At 43.1% G+C, this 15680-nt stretch overlaps 1 pseudogene; it reads left to right on the top strand.

Moving 5' to 3' along the window:
* Positions 1-2263: 2263 nt before the first annotated feature.
* On the top strand, positions 2264-3257 carry LOC116920634 (annotated as a pseudogene).
* Positions 3258-15680: the final 12423 nt, after the last annotated feature.

The following is a 15680-nucleotide window of genomic DNA, read 5'->3' as shown; positions in this document are numbered from 1 at the left end:
CTCCTCTCTGATACAGTTTAAAAAAATTATGGTATTAATTTCAAATTGAAACAAGAATGTAAAAACATTTAAAATTGCACTAATAAAGAATTATCTTCCATTTTGTTAACACTTGTAAAAGTGTTCACTCTCATGATGAGACTTTCTCGTTTCTTTTGGCAGCACATCCTCCAAGATTCACAAGTGTGGGTTCCCCTAAAAGCCCATAAAGATCCACCACCTCGGAAGGGGGTGGCATTAGCTCTCTTAACAGTCTTGGGATAGGCCTATCAAGAGCCTCCACCTTCGCAGATGGTGGCTCTCTTAGCGAGCCTGGGACAGGCCCATCAAGAGCCTCCACCTTTGTAGGTGGTGGCTTATGGTTATTATTGTTATCGTTCCAAGACGAGAACGCCATAAAACAAGAATGTTAACATTCATATAGTACAAAGAAGCAGAAACAATTTGTTTTGGTAAAACGTAAATTTAAAGTGTAACGTTGTAATTGAAACGTTATCGATACTGAAACGAAGAAGTTTATAACGAAGGAAAGAGAGAGGAACGCAAGGGGTTACTGTCTCATTAATTCGTCAATTCTTTATCACTGCCGCAGAGTCCCTGTGGAAATAAACGTTTATTCCAGCAAGAAGTTCATCTTCGGTTCACATAAACGTTTACCCCGGCGAGAAGTTCATCCTCAATTGATATTTGGTAGTTGCGCAGTGAAAATTGTTAGAAAATGCGTGAGCATCAACAAACTGAGAACTATGGTTGAATTTCCGAAGATGAAGATAACAATGAATATGAAGTTGCAGACATTATTGATAGAAAGTAGGTAATATTTTTCTCCACCACTTCAGTTCTGTTATTCTCATTTTCAAACTGTATTATTTTCCCTTTCGGATGAGTGATCACCTTTTACATAAGTAGGTTGATTCCAAATGAAAACGGGAGGCTAAGAGTGTGGTATATGGTAAAATTTAAAAATTATCCATCCAGTGACAATCAGTGGGTAGCAGAGAAAACGGCAAAACTACATTCTTTGATAAGGAAGTATGGTGGTCTCCAAAAAACCAAAAGAAGGTGACCTTGTTGACATATTGTTATTATTCTCTAAATTGGTATATCAGAACTGAAAATTAAAATGTTCGTATAATGCAGGGAAACGGAGTCGAATGGAACCGCTGACCCTAGTTGTTTAACAGTTTTGCCTTTGCAGTCGACACCAAAACCATGTGTCAATGAAACAACAGTAACCAGTACCAGTGACGGCCTCGATGAAACTGAACCGACGGATCCTCCCACTTCCTTTCGCCATTTGGCTGAGAAACAATTCGTTCCCATCGAGAAATCTGGTGATCCGGTCGCGATGCCTTTCAACCCCATTAACATTTCTTCCTCTTCAACTATATTATGTGTCGATAACACTAATGTGCTATTGGAACCAAGTATCCTAGTTGGTTCACAGAGTCAATCCTTAAATAAAAAATGAAAAGGCCTATCGTGCACAGGTTACGACAAGTAAATTCAATAGAATGAGTACGAATACTTGACTTTCAATATTTCGTCATCACTTTAATAGTTTTTTCCTTGTGTTAAGTAAAGAAAAGAGCCACTGGGGTAAATATTTTCGTTGACAAACTGTTGTCAACAGCCTTGGCTTCTATCCGAAATGTTTAAGACTAAACAATAACGATTGCGATTTTGAGTTAGATTGTAGTTGTTTTACGTCATCATGCCTATCCTTTTAAAATTTTATTCTCGTAACCATCTAGCGGTAAAAGTAAAAGAAGAGATCCGTTGGCGTCTAACGCTTGGTGTAAGGAACGGCCAGCCACGAATATTTTTTGACCACCGATTTCACACCTCCGATGCGTGACCTCGGTTCCCACGGAGAACCCTAACCCGAAAACGCTCACCCGATACCTTTTCACACCTTAGTGTTAAATTTACATTAAAATATTCTCTACCTTTCCCCGTATGTTTAATGAACCTGACCTTGTTCTCCCGAATAAAATGTCCCTCAAAAAATTCTACCAAAATCCTTCTTTTTCTGGGGCTCAACTCGACAAGTCCTTTTTAATTTTGTAAGTGTAATTGTACAGCGAATTCATTCGCTCGATCCTAAGGGTGCAGCCTTATTTTATTACACAAAATCCAGCTATTTAAAGCCAATACAAGGTTACAGAAAACAAAAAAAAGGGTACCCTTCCCAACCGCACCTTTCCTCCTTGCATTTCCACCCACCTTGCCTCAGACTTATTTTTGCTGTCGCCAAGAGAAGATGTCAGGTAATAGGGAGTTTTTCGGTCCTCGTTGCCAGCCCCGCGTTTACCGTGGCTATAGAGAGCAAGGGTTTTATGGCTTTAGGGACAGTTTGGATGATCGACAGCTAGTATTCAGAGAATGTTCGCCACTCCGTGGAGATCCCAAGGCCCGTCAAGTTTACGACTACTGCGTTTACGGTTATCAAGGAAGGTTCCACCATCGAGAGTTTGATCCGAGAGCGTAGGAAGCTTACGAAACAGATTTTCATCAAGAAGATGGCCGTTTCAAGAGGAGCAGGAGCTTTAGGAAGAAAGCTTGCGATACGAGGAAAATGTAAAAGAAGGTTTAGGTGAAGAAGGTAGAGAATTCGATCAGCGAGAGTGGAATAGATCGTGGAGACCAGTCGGATTGGCCAGAGGACAAGAAATGCAGCCGATGCAGCCACAACAACCGATGCAGGTAAAGGCGCGGCCTTTTTTTTTGTGTCTAAAGAGATCACAGATGAGCTTACGGTTTGGCTGACTAAAAGTATGCAGGGAGAGGAGTCGAAAGCGATTTTGAAACGGTTTCCTTTACAGTTTGAAGATGAATCGTTCGCAGTGAGACCACCTAAGCTCGACGGCTATATGCAGCGTAGGGCGAGCGACAAGAATGTTTTGAAAAGTGTAAATAGTGTGGAGGAAATTTTGATTGCCGTCCAGCACAAGGTATGTGAGACATTGCGCCTCCACTTGTTGATTTATATGCACGTGTTTCGACCCTGGAAGGGGGAGACAATGTTGAGGCGGCCAAAGATTCAGTGAGGTCGGTGCTGCGCCAATGAGTGAGGGCCTGGCTTCATGTTACAAAACAAAGAAGACGGGGGGTGGTTGACCTAGTGGAGCCATCGTTTGAGTTTCTTCTGGCTGGACAAGATTCATTTGCGGCAGGAGCAGAGGCTAGAGAGAAATTGTTCACGGGAAAATTTCTCGAATCGATGTTCAAAGAGGCCACGCAGGATGCGACACTAGCCCAAAAAGACGCAGTGGCAAGACCAGCAGGTCGAGTGGGCCGGCCAGCCAGGGGCAGGGGACGGATGGTGAGATAATCGGCTGTCTTCCAGCAGCCTTATCCACGCCCAGGGGTAGCAGGAGCCAGCCTAGCTGCGACTAGACGCCCCCATTTTCGAGGAGCTTGGAATGCCGGTGACAGTTGGTCACGCATCGGAAAAAAAAACGCCAGGCACAAAAAAAAACCAATTTTTGTTCCTATCAATGTTTGCTCGCATGACGATCAAGTGGGTGCGAGACTGTTAAGATTTTCTTAAAATTGGGAGCGCATCACTAACGATAGGTGGATTTTAGACTCTGTAGCATCGGGAGCAAAATTTTATTTTCTCAGTCAACCTCGTCAAAATTCTATCCCGTCCCCAATTAAAATGTCGAGTGAAATGGTTGCCGTCTGCGATCAGGAAGTTAGAGATTTGATTTTGAAAAAAGCAGTTAGGGAAGTTTCGGATGGGTCAGAGGGGTTTGTTTGCTCTTTATTCGTGATTCCTAAAATAATGGGGGGCCTCAGACCAATTGTTAATCTCAAACCCCTTAAAAAATTTATAAAATACGAGCATTTCAAAATGGAGAACTTACAAGCAGTCTGTTTTTTGTTAAGGGAAGGGGATTGGATGGTAAAAGTGGATCTCAAGGATGCCTATCTCACCGTGCCCATCTATGCCTCCCACCAAAAGTTCGTCCGGTTTCAATGGCAGGCGCATATTTTCAAATTTGCATGTCTGGCCTTTGGCCTTGCGCCGGGCCCAAGGATATTCACTAAGATCCTTAAGGTAGTCATGGCCCTTGTTAAAGAAAAAGGGGGTAAGGCTGGTAATTTATTTAGATGATATCCTGATTATTAATGAATCTAAAGAGGGAGCGCTCGCAGATTTGGAACTGGTGGTGGAATTGTTGCGAGATTTTGGCTTCATTTGGAACGTAGAAAAGTCCATTTTTGAGCCCACGCGAGTATTGAATTTTTTGGGGTGATAGTATATTCGCTAAAATTATCGTCTGCTCTTCCCCCCAGTAAAAAGCAGACGGTTACGGATCTCTGTCGCACGGTTTTGAGGCGGTATTTCATATCGCTCAGAGGTATCGCGTGTATAATGGGTAATTTTACATGGGCCGTACCCACCATGCCTTTTGCCCAAGCACATTATCGCAGCATGCAGCGATTCTATATTGATCAAGCACAAAGAGTAGATTTTATTTTGGCAGGTAAATGTATTTTATCGCCGGAAGCGAAGGCAGATTTAGAATGATGGGTCGCAAATTTGTCGTTTCAGATGGGAAAGCGGTTTTGTCCTGGACTGCCGGATCTGTAAATCTATACAGATGCCTCGCTGACAGGCTGGGGAGTGGTTTGCAATGGCGTTACCACTTACGGGTCTTGGACAGTATCCGATAGCCGCAGACACATTAATGAATTAGAATGAATTGGGGCGCTATTTGCTATACAAGCTTTTGTGGGGCACTCGTCGGGTATAGCGGTAAGATTAATTTTGGATAATTCCACAGCAGTGGCATACATAAACCATGGAGGTGGTACTAGATCGTTGGCTATCACAGCAATAGCGAAGGAACTAGTTGCCTGGTGCGAGAAGAAAGAAATGCCGGTAGAGGCAGTGCATATCGCGGGAAAGTTAAATGTTAAGGCGGATGCGGAATCGATAGCGGAGCCTGACGCTAGCGACTGGAAATTGGATGAGGAAGTGTTTAGAAATATTTATAGATTGTGGCCAACTAATATTGATCTTTTCGCGTCGCCTTGGAATCGAGATCGAGGCCTGACGCTAGCGACTGGAAATTGGATGAGGAAGTGTTTAGAAAGATTTATCGACTGTGGCCAATTAATATTGATCTTTTCGCGTCGCCTTAGAAAACGCAGCTGGACACGTTTGTTTCATGGAAGCCGCAATCTGGAGCCTTAGCATCAAACGCGTTTACCTGAAATTGGGAAAAGTGGGCCGCGTTTGTCTTTTCCTCCCTTTTCTCTGATTTTTCGTCGTCTCCAAAAGATAAGTAGGGAAAAAGCAACCGTTGTATTTGTTTGTCCAGTCTGGACCGGCCAGCCCTGGTATCCGTTGTTACTGGAGCTTTGCTGCGACCAACCACGGCCCCTGCGATCGGAGCGTTGGCTTCTGACCTCGCCGTTGGACGATCTGCATCCCCTGCTAAGAATGGGAGGATTGCTATTAGCCGCGTGGAAGCTCTCGGGCGATGTTACCTCCTGCAGGGATTTTCGGCGGAAGTGGTCCAGCTTCTCTTGGACGGATTCCACCCCAGCACTGAGTCGGCCTACGAATCGGCATGGCGCAATTGGATGCGTTGGTGCATGGAGAGGGGTAAAGATCCCTTGTCGACTGATTTAGGAAATATCCTAGAATTTCTTTCAAGTCTACGAGTCGCGGGGAAAGCGTACAGAACTATCAACGTTCATCGATCGATGCTTTCCATGACTCTGGACTCGATAGAAGGGGGGCCGATCAGAGAGCACTCGTTGGTGATAAGATTGATGAAAGAATGCTATAATTAAAAAAACCCACAACCTAAGTATCCAGTAATGTGGAGTCCCGACAAAATTTTGTTCTATCTTTCCTCGCTAGGTTCAAATAATTCATTGCCACTCCCAGTGCTGACAGGAAAGGTGGTTACCCTAGTGGCCTCCTTTATGAGGGTGGCGGAAATAGCGGCAATGGATCTGAAATCATTGGTTTTTTCAGAAAACGCGGTCATTTTTTCATTATCAACTCTCCGCAAAACGCAGCGATCCGGTCCTTTGATGTCCATTTCGATTTAAAAATTTGAAAACCCCCTACTGTGTCCGGTAGAGGCCATTAGGAAGTTTGTTAGCGCCACGGCTGCTTTTCGGTCGGGTTTGGCGGAGGAGAAGCTATGGGTAAGCGATAGGGCGCCGCACGGGCAGGTATCATCCAACACAATTGCGAGGTGGATAAAAGCAGTCATGAAGGAGTCGGGCATTGACACAGGCATTTTTCTGCCCATTCCACTAGGAGTGCGGCTTCGTTGCAGGCGGCAAAAGAAGGATGGTCGATAGAGAGGATTTTAAAAACAGTTAGTTGGGCGCGAGAATCAATATTTAACCGATTCTACAATTAGGTGGGATTGTATCGAACACAGCGACCGAGATCACGGGGAGCAAAAATGGGAATCATAATTAAGTTTTCAACAGCTTTAAAGTCACCCTTAGGGTCGAGCGAATGAATTCGCTGTACAATTGGAAATTGCTAGACGGATCACGCAGTGATCTCGAAAGACAATTAGAATTGTACTACAAGAATGAAGAGAAGACCGCCCCATATCCCTCCCAAGTTGTTTTTGTATTTTTTGAACCTTAATTCAATTTGGTTTATTTCTTTGCGACGGAGTAGAATCCAGCCGCACAGAAATACCAAAGAAGGAAGGAAGGAGTAATCCAAGGTGGCCAGTTCGAGCGAGACAAAGAAATTTTCATTTTTTGTTTGTCTGTCTTTCTCCCAATTATTATGGTTGTATTTGTACAGTATCCTGCACAAAAATCCGAACACCGATTTAATTGTTTAAAGCCACCTATTGGCGGGGTAGCGGGTTTTTTTTTTTTTAAAGGGGGAGGGTAGACGGGGTGATAGACACGACAGGGCAGGGTTGGGTAAGTCTAGACATTTAAAAAATGCCTTAAGGTATTACACTTTAAGGCAAGTTACAGGTCAGGACATTTTTGCAACCCCCAGGGTGGTGTGTTTTTTTAAACGACAGTTGGAAATTTAGGGCTTGGGCTTGGTAATGTTGCTTACCGAAACAATTTAGCTTATGTTTCAGCTGCCTGTGAACGTTTGCGTCGTTGTCAATGGCGTAGGTGTATCCTTTATTAATGAGATGCTGGAGATCGGTTTTCGATTCCAGATAAGGTGATGAATTATTGTAAACACCTTACGAGAAATTTTCGTTCATAAATAAAACAAGTTTTCATCGAGCAATATGTGCATTTTTTTTTATTAAATAACTTAAAAATATTAATATTCCCAGCGTATTCGAATGAAGAATATTGTAAAGATACGAAATATTTCGCAATTTCTTATCGGGAATCGAATACTGATCTACGGTGTCGCAATCAGAGGCTCTACACATATGCCATAGGTATCAATATATTTGTGCACAGGCAGCTATATAATTTATTTTGGGAAAGGAATATTACACAGCCTGAATCCAACATGTCCAACTGTCGTTAAAAAAAAACATCACCCTGGGGGTTGCAAAAATGTCCCAACCTGTTACTTGCCTTAAAGCGTAATACCTTAAGGCATTTTAAAAAAATTTTAGACTTACCCAACCCAGCCCTATGTGTCCATCACCCCGTCTACCCTCCCTCTTAAAGAAAAACAAACAAAAACCCTTTACCCCGCCAATAGGTGGCTTTAAAAAATTAAATCGGTGTTCGGATTTTTGTGCAGGATACTGTACATGTCAAGCTTGGTCACCAATGTTCTTGAGCACAGTATTTTTGGCCTGAAACAAGTTTTTTTTTTCTGGCTCAATCTAATAATTTTCATGTGCACGGGAGATTGTGCAATTTGTTAACCCACCCGCCCACATCCATGTTTTGTATTTTTTAAGTAAGTCTGATGCAAGGTGGGTGGAAATGCAAGGAAGAAAGGTGCGGTTGGGAAGGGTAACCTCTTTTTTTTTGTTTTCTTTAACCTTGTATTGGGTTTAAATAGCTGGATTTTGTGGAATAAAATAAGTCTACACCCTTAAGGTCTTCTCTCTATTCGTGTATTACAATTCTAATTGCCTTTCGGGATCACTTCGTGATCCCTCTGGCAATTTCCAAGTGTTGTGTATTGAATAAACTGTTTGGTGCCCCGACCCACCGCGTTCTACTCTGTCAACGCTAGTTGTCACTATGCGCACACTGTAATTTAACCTAAATCCCCATCTCTATCTCGTTTTATTCTGGAAGCTGACTCTCACCCAGAGAGTCGACCTTCACATTGGTAACAGCGAAGGGATTCGAACCCCAAACCTCTGCTAGACACTTAAATTTTCTTATATCTTTCCAGCACCTCAGATAGGACCACCTTTAATTTTTTCCCACATTGCCAAATATTTTTCAATTTTTTGCCAATAAGCACCACTGCTAAAAGAAATTAAAACTTATTACCTAAAAAAGTAAATGGATAATTTTACAAAAGTATTTCGAAGCGCTGGGAAAATAGTTCAGGATTCGCAACCAAAAATAAAGCAACCAGAAAAAATCAGGATCCTACAAGTGAAATAGTCTATTCTCAGATACAGCCACAAAATCCCCAGATAACGAATCCGCAAGCAACATCAACCTACTAACGGAAAACGAAGTAGAAGAACACAACCTCGTCGCTCAGTGGGATAGAATTAGGGAAGAAGAAACAACGCACCTAAAAAGCGACCAATACGAAACACCCCCTTTGGAAATTCTAAGACAAGTTATTGAAGTTACGGAGTATTTTCAATAATACACACGAAGTTGTAGAGATATCAGCACGTATATCCAGAAGTAGAGCACAGTACGTAGTAACCACACACGTGTCAGAGCTAGCAGACGAGAAAGAGGCGTAACATTTCTCAAGTTGAGACAGGTCTGTTGACCACAGCACCACCACCTCAATCGGGTTCAGCAATTTACCGGTGTTTTACTTCAATACAAGCTCAAGCACTTATCACAGAAGATCGAAGTCAGCAGGGAATAGAAAACGAAGCAACACAACTTTTCTTCGACGAGATACAACACTAAAAACAGACACAACAGGCACACCAAGCTTTAACAAACGATACGCCGATTTACAACTTGAAGACGTACCAGAAGAAGAGATTTTACAAAAAATACAATTTTTGAGGGAACTTAATTGTCAATCTGAATTGTCTTACGAACAAATCAGAAAATCATACCGAGCAGTGATACAGTAGTACGGTGAACATTTCTATACACCAAGGGAACTCTTCCGATTTTTGAACCTCAGAACATACCTCACTCCGATACCGGAAGCTCTTTACCCAAACCCTTCACCAGTAACCACAGGTCAGACGGAATCAACCACACTGGCTTTCCGACAAAATCCCGACCTGGAATTAACCAGTTTTAAGGCAGAAATACCGTACTCCGCCTTCGCACCACACCCAAACCATGAAACTAGTAGAGAAAACCCCTTTTTACAAGCCAGGGCCAAGAAACTGGGGCAAAAGGCAAAACAACAAGCAGACTAGCAGAAAGAGAGTTGAGATCTACAGTAGCAACAAATAAGGAAACGCCGATAAACGCAGAAATCCTCCCACCTCCGGTTCCAAAAAGAGTATCATTCACCCCTCAATTATCAACGACAACAAGACAGGACATCACAAACACAATGAACTATAACCCGCGCCCTCAAGCCAGTATTAACCCAAGCAATCCCGAAGACAACTTGGTAGCAGTATTCAGAGCTTGAACCAGAAATAACTAGTCAACTGACGAAACCTCAAGCTTCGTAGCCACCCTAGTAAGAAACAACACAACCCGAACGTCCAACCCTCCCTAGTATACGTCTAAACCGAACCCATCCTTGTGGCAAAAGCCGATGACCAGTGCCATCGCCCCTCCCTGGCATAACTACCGAACGATGCCATCAACAATAACCCCTCAACCAAGCTACATGACTTCAAGCACGCACCAGCCACAACCTCACTACGGACACCACCAATCAATAATCAGCGAACTTGGCATACAAGCAACACGGCTGCTGACACAAATTAGCGTATTCTCAACACCAGGAAACAACACCGACTTCAACTCTTGGCTAAGGCATTTCGAGAATACCTTAGACATTGGCGATTACGAAGAATCAAAAATATTTAATATCTCCGATCCAAACTAGTGGGTCCAGCCGGAAACTTCATTGAACAGTACCAACTCGATCACCCAGTCGAAGCAACCTGCTATGAAACCCTCAAACGAGCACCCAAAGAAAGATTTATGGGAAAAAACATGGAACACAAATACCGAACCTCGTTCAACAGCTGCAAAAGGAAACCTGGAAAGTCAATCAGGAACTTCGCACACCGAATCCAGAAACTTGCAAGAGGAGGCTACCCGAACGTAAGCCATGAAGTGACAATTGAGCAGAGATAAATTCATGAACGGACTAGCTCCTAAACTTCATGACCGACTGTTCTGCAAGGATTTCCCCTCATTCAACCAGATGATCGAGATAGCAGAACGACACGATTTAGCTATGAAACTCATAAATTCAAGAGAAAACCAAGGCGCAGGAGACGCAGCAGGGCCCCTAGCGAAAAAAGAAGATGAAGCACAGGACATCTCTGACCTCATGAGGGAAGTAATTAGATCAGAACTCGCCAAGAACGCCGAGACGAGGAAACCAGAGAGAAGGGAACAGAGAAATGGGCAATACGACACGTTCGAAAAATTCTGCACGTACCACAACATGTACGGACACGACACCACCTGTGCAGTGAGGCAATACCAGATGAGACTAGTGTGTGAAATATGCAGACGTAGAGGACACAGTCGCAATTCCTGTCGCGCTCCCGGAAACCAACCATCAGCAGGGCAGCAACCTCCAAACAATCCACCGCCGAGGGACTATTATAATCAGCCCCCAAGACAGCAGCAGCAACAAACACCACAATACCCATCATCTACTGCCAACAACCCTCAACAAATAACTCCGTAACCGAACAGTTAATCGAGTAACCACCGATAGACATGTTGGGCAAAACGGTGGAAATGCTCCTAAGCCCCGCCAATACGTAAAAAGTGTGAAAAATAAAGTCGGACCTCCAAGAATAACAATAAAAGCAGGGGAAGTAACATTCAAAGTCCTTTTCGATAGTGGTGCAGCAAAAAACTTACTAAACAAAAATTTATACTCAGCACTTGGTGGAAACGTAGTGAATTTTTCTCCAGAAGTAGCAGTAGAGCTATTTGATATAAATAACAGGCGCTTCAAAACCCTGGGTACAGTAACCCTTCAATTTCACCTAGTGGACGAAGAAAGTCCCGATCTCCTAGTTCAATCGTTCATCGTAGTGGACGGTATTACCGAGAACTGCATACTAGGTTTAGACGCACTCTACGGTCACAAGTTCATTTTCGACGGCAGTGAGCTGACGATTTATCGGATGAGAAAACCGGATCATCCTACTCACGAGCCCATTATGATAACTCCGCCCAAAATCACTATTCCTCTATACATATCCCAAGTGGTGGAGAGCCAACGGGGGAGGGGACGAAAAGCTACCCCAAAACGTCACCTGTTCATTTATACCCGCTCCAGAACTCCCGAAGGGAGTCCGCCTTGACCCTTTCGTTTCAAAGACACATGAGGAATGAACTATTTCACATCGTAATCATCAATGAGACCGACAATCAAATCATGATAGCAGCCTTTTGAGTATTAGGTACAGTAGTCTACACCGAAGAAAAATCACAGCACAGAGTTGCCTCCTGCTCCTACCAAAGCACGTCGACTGAACCTAACGTCTTCGACGAAGCCCTGGCAGAAATTCCGAGCAAAGAAAAACAATCCATACGAGAGCTCCTCGAAAATCATGCCCATCTGTTTGCTTTTAAAACAGAAGATCTCGGAAAGACATGACTAGTCAGGTACACGATTGACACGCAAGGCAAAGGACCTATCCGCTCACGGCTCTATCGGAACTCCCTACGACCAAAAGAAGTCGCGGAGGAAATCATCCAAGAATTACTCAGACACAAGATTATACGACCATCTGTTTCTTCATGGTCATCACCCATTGTTTTGGTACGGAAAAAATCGGGAGAAGAGAAACTGTGCATCGACTACAGGAAACTGCCATCACGAAAAATTTCCGCTGCCAAGAATCGACGACGTATTAGACCTCCTGCAAGGACAGAAACTATTCTCCACCTTGAATCTCGCTTCAGGGTACTGGCAAATAGAGATGGATGAGCAATTCAAGTAAAAGACTGCTTTTGTTGTGGACAATAATTTGTACGAATGGAATAGATTAGCATTCGGGCCAACAAACGCGCCAGGAACATTTCAACGTTTGATGAATTTTGTGTTAACAAGCGTCCTCGGTAAAAGTTGCCTCGTTTACGTAGACGATATTATAGTATTTTACAAAACCATCGAATAACACGTTATGCACCTGCGAGAAATTTTAGAACTATTGGAGTATTGGGGGGCATTACTAGGTACCTAGTTTTGACAAATACGAATCGGTGCGGCTGATATCAATAGATCTGATAACTATTTTCATTACAGCCGCTTTTGTTACACTTGACCAAAATGGACTATTTTTTTTTAAATAAAAGTGGCAATATCTGGGAGGTCACACACAGGGAAAAGCCGCGGTAATTTCTGTTTGTCAAAACTACGTAGTAAAAACAAAACTAGTTTGCGACCAATATATTGGAGAGAGCTAACCTAAAACTGAAGTTTTCTAAATGCAAATTCTTGCAAAAGAAGGTACATTATCTTGGCCACATCATATCAACCGAAGGAGTCGACCCCGATCCAAAAAAAATTGTAGCAATAGCCAATTACAAACGCCCACGCACCGTGAGAGAACTTTAATCATTCCTAGGACTAGCTTCATACTACCGTCGGTTCATCGAATAATTTTAAACCATTGTACACCCCCTGCTAGTGCAGTCAAAAGGGCAACCCAAAAATTAGATCAAATGGGGATTGGAGGAGGGGGAAAAAGCCTTTGAAGCCATCAGGAAGAGCCTGATAACAGAACCAGTGCTGTCGTACCCGGATTTTGGCAAAGAGTTCATAATCTTCACGGACGCAGGAAATCGCGGACTCGGAGCCGTCCTATCTCAAGATATCGACGGGATAGACAAGCCAATTGCGTACGCCAGCAGACATCTTAACGACAATGAAAGAAAATACTCAACGGTAGAAAAAGAAGCAGCAGCCCTATTATTCGGGATAAAACGTTTCAAATATTACCTACAAGACGAGCCATTCGTGATAGTAAGCGATCACTGGCCACTGCAATAGCTTCAGACCTTCAAGGATGAAACAGGGAGACTTAGCAGATGGGCGATAATGCTCGGTAACCTAAAATACTCGGTTCGATATCACCAAGAACGGGTAAACGAAAACGCCGACTTCCTATCACGGATACCAGTGGTAGCCGTGCAAGTGCAGCCCGAAGACGCCTATAGTATAACAGAAGAACAAAGGAACGACCCCTTATGCCAAGACATCCAGGCGTATCTAGAAAACGGGCTTTTATGGGAAGAAGATCGACGACAAAAAACAACCTGGGCAAGAGAAATTGAACTATTCACCGTCGAGGATGGCATATTATACAGATCGTGCATCCCTCACTCCGAAAAGAGGCTACAATTTGTGCAAAAACAAGTAGTGGTACCAGCATCCCTACGACAGGCGCTAGTGGAGTATTATTGGCCAAGCATGCACGTAGACGTTAAAAAATACTGCCAGAAATGTGAAAAGTGCGCTCGACAACGACGATCAGACAACAGAGCACTTCTACACTCGTTCCAACCCGCACAAGCCCCATTCGAAACATTGGGACTAGATTTCTTGGGTTCTATTAACCCTACCTCTTTCGAAGGAAGCAAGCACATACTTGTGATAACGGATTACTTCACCAAGTGGGTGGAGTTCGTTGCACTTCCAGACCAAACCGCAATAACAACATGTAAGGCATTAGTGGACAAATTCATAAACTACCATGGCCCTCCCCGGGTAATCATCTCAAATCGTGGCACGAATTTTACATCGGAGCTATTCAACGAACTCTGCAAGGCTCTCCGCATCAAACACTGCACCACCACCGCGTATCATCCACAAACCAATGGATTAACTGAACGTTTCAATAAAACCGTCGTAGAAATGCTAATAAAGTACATCTCTGAAAGATACGAAGATTGGGGAGACATGTTGGGACACGTAGCATTCGCTTATCGTCATCCGATCAACTATTCGACGGACGAAACACCATATTTCCTGAATGATGAGCGGGACGCAGTCATGCCTATCGACCGACAGTTACAGCCAACTCCCTCCGATCCTATTACACCGCAAGACTACAAGAGCCAAATCATGAAACGCCTCTTCAAGGCTTTCGACCTCGTGAAGGAAAACCTAGAAAAAGCAAGAGCACAGCAAAAGGGACAATACAACAAACGAAATGTTCGAATCCCAAATAAGGGATAAAGTACCCCTCGACGTACGAACCGTTAAACCCGGGACCAGCCGTAAACTAAATATCAGATACCAAGGCCCCTACCGAGTGACAAAAATTAATCCGAACCACACAGTGGAGATACAGGCAACACCAGGGACGGCCCCGCAGCTAGTTCACACCAACCGTATCAAACCATTGCTAGAAGCTATGATCTGGAAGGACGACCCCAGTCCCGACTTTGAAGACCTCCACCTCTTTTGTTACCTCTCTCGTTTTGTTATCGGTTCTATGGTTCTTTGTAAAACACTGTACTACAATAAAACTCATCATCATATACAACTATTCCCAATATTAAAAGTAAGGAAAGCGGAAACACACTCTACTTTCCTACTCTCTATTTTCCTTCCCCGTCCTTACATTGGTCCCCAACAATGTTATCGAAACGTCACTTATAATTTTATGAAAAGCTCATCGAATTTCATTTCTTAATAAGACTAGTAGGTAATTTCTTGTAAAGTTTGTCAACAGCCTTAGCTGCTTTTATCTGAATTGTTTAAGACTCAGCAATAATGGCCTTGGGAATTTATGGCGAACAGGTAACTAAAAAAATCTTTAATGATAATCATTCATTTATAATTGATTAAACAAAAGGATGATTGTAAATATTCCAGTTTCGTTTTCAGGCAATAGACGATAAGGCCAACCTTTTACCAAAGTCAAGCCAAGCTTTCGAAAGAGCAGCATATCGAAAGTCACTTTTACTAGCCGGATAAACGACGACATTTCAAAAGCCTCGGTAATTTCATGTTGGAGCATGTGAAATGCAACAGTATTACTCACTACTTTTTGAAATAGCGTTTCTCAGCCGGTGGACCCATTTTGGCTAGATCTAATTTCATTGAGTTCGATTGCGGTGATGATGCATCGTGCCCAAGTGGTATGGAATTATTATTGGTGAGCAGGTTATTAAAATAGGAAAACCATCTGTGAAGGTGATCAATAATTCATAATTGATGACCAAAAAAATTACGAATAGAGAGTCATTAAGCTTAATTTTGACCCCTATTCTTAAATATGATTTTTGAAGACGTCCACCGCATGGATGTGGCGTTTACAGGATTTTACGACGGGATAATGTTTTGGGGGTTCATCAGTCAATTTTCTAGAATTTCGCAAAGGATGCGTTGGAGTTGGAGTATCATTCTCTTGGAAATT

Source organism: Daphnia magna, linkage group LG4 (assembly GCF_020631705.1).
Source record: "Daphnia magna isolate NIES linkage group LG4, ASM2063170v1.1, whole genome shotgun sequence".
NCBI classification, from domain to species: domain Eukaryota; kingdom Metazoa; phylum Arthropoda; class Branchiopoda; order Diplostraca; family Daphniidae; genus Daphnia; species Daphnia magna.
This window is presented reverse-complemented; position numbering and strand designations above follow the sequence as displayed.